Genomic DNA, 6,887 nt, shown 5'->3' on the forward strand with positions numbered 1-6,887 from the left:
CAACTTTGTAGGCATATGACCACACATAATCTGAGGGGACCCCTCCATTATTGACCCCATCAAACAAAATAGGGGCGCTAGAGAGCTAATTTCTTATCTAGGCCTAACCGCCATATCGATTTTTACTAAACTTGGTAGATATGTAGAACAGAACGCCTCAAGGTGACTGGAGAAATTTAACTCTAATTGGCAACTGGGTGGCGCTATAACAACAGAACAGTGCTTAAAAATGGCTGACATGCGACCGATCGCTGTGGCTCCCCCTGTGGCCCAATGTTTTTTTTTTCTTCTATTTTTTGGTATGACTAAGTCATGGTATGGTATGCTGTACATAATCACGGAAACTGTCAGTGTGTCATTCTGTCAGTCAGTCATTCTGTCTGTCCCACGTTTTTCTACTCACTGACGTGGTCAATCTATGTGAAACTGCACATAGGCATTAAGGATTGGCATAGGTAGAAGGTGACAAAGCTACCAATGGGTATGGACTAGTTATAATAAATGAATAAAGAACCCCTCCTAACACAGCGGTTCTTCTCAGTAGCCATGAAAAAGGCTGCCCTGTAACCATCATGTTATGTCAACTAAAGTGCTTGCTTTTGTCACTGGCAGGCTCAGACTGTTATTCTAATTCTCTGAAAACTTATGAAAAGGATCCCTTCAGTGATAAAGCTTTTTGTCAGACAGTAAGATCCTTTTTGTTTAAGCAGCCACAAAGCCTTAAACAGACTCGAGATTGCCATTGCCAAACCCACCAGACTCCATTTAAATAAACAGTAGTTTAAACATGTATAGAGCCAACATATTATCACATCTAAATGGGTGAATTAAGGGTTAATATCAACCAAACCTTGGTTGGAGACTCTTTGAAAAGTGGAAAGATTAACCAAGATGGCTTTTGTGAGTTTTGTTTTGTTTCAGTCAACTTTAAATGAAGTGTGTCTTATGATGATAAAACTACTCTTTATTTAAATGGAGTCTGGTGGGTTTGGCTATAACAATTTCAGGGTTATTTCTGGCTAAACAAAGATCTTACCACTCCTGAACAAAAAGATCTATCTCTGTAGGGATCATTTCCATAATTTTGAAGACACTTAGAATAATCTGATCCTGTCAGTGGCAAAAACAAGCACTTTTAGTGACTGTAAATTGATGGTGCACAAATTCCCCGTTTGGTCGCTTGCAGCCTGTTTTGCGGCTGCAGCCCTGTTGCTCAGTTCTGGGTCTGATTTTTAAGTTGTTGTCTCCATTAGTCACTTAGACACAATAATCATGGGCAAATAGGGTACAAGTTGAAAAATACTGAAGTTACCCTTTAAACTTATCAGTACATGTCGTCATGTGTGGGGTCTCTCACTTTTACAACATTAGTTAAGATTTGGAAAATCTTCTAGTGTGGGCCAGTCATTATATACCCACACTGTATCTGCTTTTTTTTTAAGTGTTCCTACTGTGTCTGCATTCACGTCATAGATGTCAGCTGCGTCTTTGGTGGAGATGTGTTAATAGCTTAATGTAGAATCATGGCGGTCTACAGCAGGAACACAAGCCTGTAAAATGGTGAGGTCATATTTGGCAGACGCAAGTTGCCTGGTTAAAAAATGCTGTTAAATGCCAAATACTTGGCCAGTCTGTGGAATTGCATTTATTTTCTGTAGTAATGTTTGTTGAAGTAATGGTACGGCAGACGCACAGGGATATGTGGAATATTACAGCGTTTTCCCTCATATAGTGTAATGCAGTCTTAAAATGAAATCAAAATATGCATGATTGCATTAGTTTGTGTGCTTAAAGCCTTTTATGTAGGTTACAAATCCTGTACTAAATTTAGTACAAGTTAAACCTAACTTTTATGTGCAGCACATAAAACATTTTTACATCAACAATGCCACAGAAAATAAAGATTTCCCAGGCAACCTACAAAAAGTTTTTCATAGCTAGGAAAGTGTTTAATGTTTTTTCCTTTTATTAGGCCCTTTCAGCATTTTTGATGAGTGATATTTTCCACTTTCACAGAAAAGATGTGAAGTTTTCATCAAGACCACGTGTACTGATAGGGTTGTGGTGTACAAAGCCTCTATTGCAAGTTCATTTTAATGCGCTTTGCTTTGGTTTTTTCTCCCACATGTCAGAGACAATATCAGGAAGGCTGCAGTGAAAAAGCCCATTGATAATGCCAGTGGAGACATAGATTGTGACTTTTTTCATTAATTTTTATAATTCTACTACTATTTGAGGGAGGAATGAGGGATGAAGATATTTAGGAGGAAGTTTGCTTTTGCTGCTCTCATGTCTTTGGCTGAACCTCCAGCAGTGGCAGAATAGTTGACCAAGCATAGCCCTGATGAGAGAGCAAGCCCTGATTAAAGACATGGTGTTCCTAAAAATAAGAGACAGCCCTATGAATGGAATTGTTCAAATATTTGGCAAATACAGTTGTTGGCTTTCTTGCCAAAGATGAGCAATACCACTCTCTTATCTGTCCATTTAATATGAAGCTAGGAGATGGTTAGCTTAGGTTAGCATAAAGTTTGAGCATACCACATTTTCCACAATAGCAGTTTTTGTGCAGAATACATACCATCCACTTGTGAAATCTGTTTAGGAAGCGATATAATTGCTCTGTATGTATATAACTTATTTATGCAGCGCAGGTATTTTCCCTGAATAATTAGACCCAAAGCTGTTAAAGCTGCTGTGCTTGTATCCGACTCTGTGTAATTTGTCAGTTCATTAAGTCCATTAAAAGGTGTGTGACATCAATCCTAAAGTAATAAGCCCTGCATCATGACTATACAAGATGCCTTTTCGTCTTGCCTCTATCTGGTTGTTTAGCAGTCTAATATTACTAATAATGCTTATAATCAGTTATTTCATGAGCCCTTCATGACACCAAAGAACATAATATGCACAGCAGACGCATTCAAGTGTTGCGTAAACTCATGTCTGTCACTGGAATTTGATTTCTCCATGTGGTTCCTGATAATGGAGGATGGCAATCACCAAAACTGTTCAATCAACGAGTTACCTGTCAGTCTGTATAACTTCATGTTAAGGCCCTGACACACCAAGCAGGCGGTTGGCAGTTGTTCAGAATTGGGCCATTGGTGTAGTGTGTCCCGCACCATTGGCCCTCATTGGCACTAGTTGTTTTTTTATCCACCAATTCAGCATGTTGAGTGGGTGTTAGCACAGTGAGGCCCATCGGCAAATAAAATCACTCTGATCGGCAGTTCAGCTCAGTGCACAAGAAGAGAAACAGAAGTGAGAAATGTAAACCAAAAGCTAAAGTAAAGAGGTAGCGAGAGCAAAACAAACTTGTTGTATGAGGCTACTATAGTTTTTTTTTTAGCCATTGAGCTCTGTAGAAGATACGTTTCGTGATGGTTTGTGTTATCGTTCACTTGCACAGTAAACATGCTCTGTTCTTTCAACACTGGATTATGCTCTCATTGTGCTGTCTGGCTGACTGGCGTCAAGATGTTCTTCCGGTTTCCCTTCTTGATTGACAAATACAGACGACTGCCTTCTGCTGGTATGCAGGGGTAAATTGGTTTGGTGTGTCTGGGCCTTAACTCTTCTTGGTTCGATTGTAATAGTTAGTGTGAACAGGAGCAGGACCAGAACTAATATGCATCGATGTATGAACTGAACTGCAGGTGTCAGAGCACCCTTAGTCTCTGTGTTGATGCATTTTAAACTGCAATCGTGAGTCTCTTTGCTTTTTAATTGTTATGTAAGTCAACAAATCATCTTGGTGTCCTCACCAGAGAACAAGTGCCAAAATCTGATAAATGGCGTATGAAGAAATCATATGGGAAAGCTTACAAGACACGGGAGGAGTTGATCTATTTTTACAGCTTACAGCAATCCCAAAATAGTCATTCTTTACATTGTGGTAGATATTCAGTTTCAACTGCCAAGAACATTTTTGGGCATTTTAACAGGGCCAATAAAACATCCATCATATTATCAGGCAAACATTGATTTATATGTAGAGCACAACTTCTACCTTCTGCTGGATTTGCCTGAGGTTTCTTTTTTAGTTTCATCTTTTGCTCTTTTTTATATCATCTTACTATGTGTTTGCGCTTCAAAGATAGTCTTGATAAGACGATCAATCAAGCACCTAAATGCAAATTCAAATGCCATATGTTTGAAGTCAATACTGAAGGCCAGGCTGTGAGGAGAACTAAGAAGAGTACTGGCAGCACAGGACGGACCGATGGTGCATCAGTGGTGCATACAGTCTTGGAGGAACAGTGCAGAAGAGACCACAGATGACAAGTTCTTGATTAACTTCACTTGAGTGGGGAGTAATCCTTTTGCCGTTGTTGAGTATACTCTATTTAGCTTTGATCAATGTAGAATTTATGATTCCAGACCCACTGTAGGCCAGACCACAAGAGGCCAATGTCAGCACTGTATACCGAGCCAAGTCAGACCATTCAGCCTCCAGAAAGAGGATGGCGACCTTGAATACCAACTCCTACCACATTAAAGGTGTGGTTAATATAATCATCGTAACAGATGTTGCTTCGGTAAAAGGGAGCAAAGATACATATAAATGGCATTAATCATGTGCTGCCTTTAGTGTGCATAGCTACAGAAATGGTAGCCCAATATCCCCAGGAATTATGTTCATTTTGGACAACTCCAGATTTACTTCCCAATGGCAACATTCAGAGCTCAATGCTGGTAGTAGTGTAGCATGACGGAGAATAAAGGTTTGGAAGTTGGGTCGATGGGTGTGACACTGCTTTATGTGTTGTTGTTTCTTATGTTTGGTGGACTGAAGACAAATTTCCACCATCATGGACAATGCAGATATATTCTGTTCTCTTCTATTCTAAACATCTTGTCTTTTTTTCTGCTGATATCCAAAAACACAATCTCAAAACCTATTGGGTATCATCTGAAGACGATAAAGCCTCTGGGGGAAAGGGCCAATATTTCAGGGTGATCCGGTGTATCAGTGGATATCTAAGCCAAGACCTCCTCTTCCATGTGCCAGTCATTTCAGCTAATCTCTGCAATCTCTAATTCAAATAAATTTCAAAAAGCTAATATAAACCTGACTAAACCAGTGTGCTTCACCCCTCCACACAGACTGTTTGCCAGCCGTCCAAACATAATTGGTCAATACTCGGACTCCAAACAGAGACCAGAGAACAATATGCACCTAAAAATCTTGTCCTGTCGCCAATCAATATAGAGATTTCTGAAAAAAGGACTAGAAGCTCCGTCATGTGAAAATTTTCTCTTTCCTCTTTTTTTTAATGAACAAACACAAATGGAGCAGATCAGGCCTTATATGGCAGTTTTAGGTGCATCATGTATGCTAACATTAAGTCCCTTAAACACACACATGGAATACTTGCACCAACAAACCTCACAGAAAAAAAAGTGAGAGAATCAGGTTAAAAAAATTCAAAACTTCCTGCATATGGTCCATTGTCACTGAATGCAGTCTGGGGTTATACAGAAATGTCCAATATCAATATTCAAAATCTGATTTAGTGGCAGCATATAAATGACTTTGGAGAGACTCTTGAGGATCATGGAAGAGCAGAAGTATGAGTCTGACGGCATCAGAAATGCGTGTGAAGAATGCAGGGTGAGTATTTGGCTTTAACTCATCCTTTCTCCTTTATTTCCTTTATTTGACAGCAGTGGAGCTAATAGGTAAAATCAGTAGGGGAATAATTGCTTCAGTTTAGTTCATGTGGCGTAGCGCTGTGTGGGTTATACAATTAGCACGCCCCTCTAGCCATGCACAAAATAACCTCAGTAAATTGTCAACCTTTTATCAGGTGGATTGCTTCTTTTCAATGACTTCTTGGGGATTACAAGTAACAAGGGAACTGGATGGGCCCCTCGCCTGCATTTCAGACAGGATGACCCTTCTGAACTCATTTCCTTACATCAAAAACTGTCTGTGAAACTCAACACTGGCTTATTGTACCTGCCTCTGCTGCATGCTGAGCACTGCTTTTGCTATGCTGGACTTCAGTCCACAGAACTCTATTAACTTTGAAAAACAGTTTCTAGTCAAATTAAACAGAGAGAATGGTGCTGTAAAAAAGGTATTGTTAACATATTGTCCAGCCATATGCTGTGCTGCTTCTTGTATATGCAATATATCCCTCCTTCATTACATTGGGTCATTGTTTTGCTGACTCTGAATTGAGCCCAGAGGGGAAACTAAATGTTTAGATTGTAATGTTTGACCCACTGCCCAGGTTACCATAACAGGAATGCTGTACCTTTGTGACTGCTGTCCTCATAATAGATGCTAAGCCAACATTATGGCACTAGAGTTGCTTAAAATTGCAATTCCTGGTGCTCTTGGCTAAATATCCAATCCGATTTGTCATCAGGGTCAAAGAATCAGCCATCTCTTATTAGCAGTCATAAATGATGGACTTATTTTTAAAGTCCCTTGTAAATTAAACTGCAAGTGGTCTAAAACAAGTGGACACTAGCGCTAAATACAAGTGTCAATGACCACAAAGACGCATTGTGATCCAATCACTCAAACCTCTTACTGAGGCAGTCTGGGATGCATTTGACGACATATCTCTTGTAGTCTATATGCTAATACGTCATGATGCACCCCCACATATATTTGCATTTCCTAGAATAGTGAAGACATGACCTGCCTTACTCTCTCTTTGATTGGTTGGTTAGCTTTAGGCAAGAGGAGTGGGATTGGTTAGGGTTAGGGTAAGAATATCAGGGTAAGCAAATTAGAGGCCTTCGCTATCCTTGAAACCGCAAATTTGTGTTGTAGTGACAGCATGCTAACGCTCTATAATTTAGCCTGCTTATAGACGAAGTGTTGCGTGACTGTCCATCATTTTGCTCAATGGAGGCAGAATTCTGTT

Source organism: Epinephelus moara, chromosome 16, assembly GCF_006386435.1.
Source record: "Epinephelus moara isolate mb chromosome 16, YSFRI_EMoa_1.0, whole genome shotgun sequence".
Taxonomy (NCBI): domain Eukaryota; kingdom Metazoa; phylum Chordata; class Actinopteri; order Perciformes; family Serranidae; genus Epinephelus; species Epinephelus moara.